The sequence below is a fragment of the Chrysochloris asiatica genome, unplaced genomic scaffold (assembly GCF_000296735.1).
Source record: "Chrysochloris asiatica unplaced genomic scaffold, ChrAsi1.0 scaffold00010, whole genome shotgun sequence".
Classification (NCBI taxonomy): domain Eukaryota; kingdom Metazoa; phylum Chordata; class Mammalia; order Afrosoricida; family Chrysochloridae; genus Chrysochloris; species Chrysochloris asiatica.
The window spans coordinates 30,101,197-30,101,667 of NW_006408528.1; positions in this window are offsets into that span (position 1 = coordinate 30,101,197).

Here is a 471-nt window from a genome sequence, read left to right on the forward strand (position 1 = left end):
AAAGAAAGACCAGCAGGGAAAAATAAAAACGGCAGTCTGTTAGACTATTGCAAGAGCAAGCACGCTCTTTGCCAGGGAACCATCAGGGCAAGCAATCAAGTCCCTCCTGTCAGGACAAAGTCCTTTCCAAAGCTGAAACTCAAAGGGAGCACATGAGCAGGCATGTAAGCTTGCTGCCAACCAAGTTGGTCTACTTGTGAGTGGAAGTGAGGGAAGGGCAGCAATGAAGATATGGGCTGAGTGTGACCACATTCCAAAGACTCCTGTCGATCTTGAGATGATAGAGAGAAAATGAAGGGCTGGTTGGTCTGAATTTGAGGGATACTTGGGTACTCCTGAGCCCATGGACACTGACTTAACCACAATGGGCTACAGGGGAGAATAAAGTGTCCAGCTGTTGTGAAGTAGGGGGAGGTGTGCAAGAATGCACAAACTTTCAGACTAGCACTGGATTGTTGTTGTTGTTGTTAA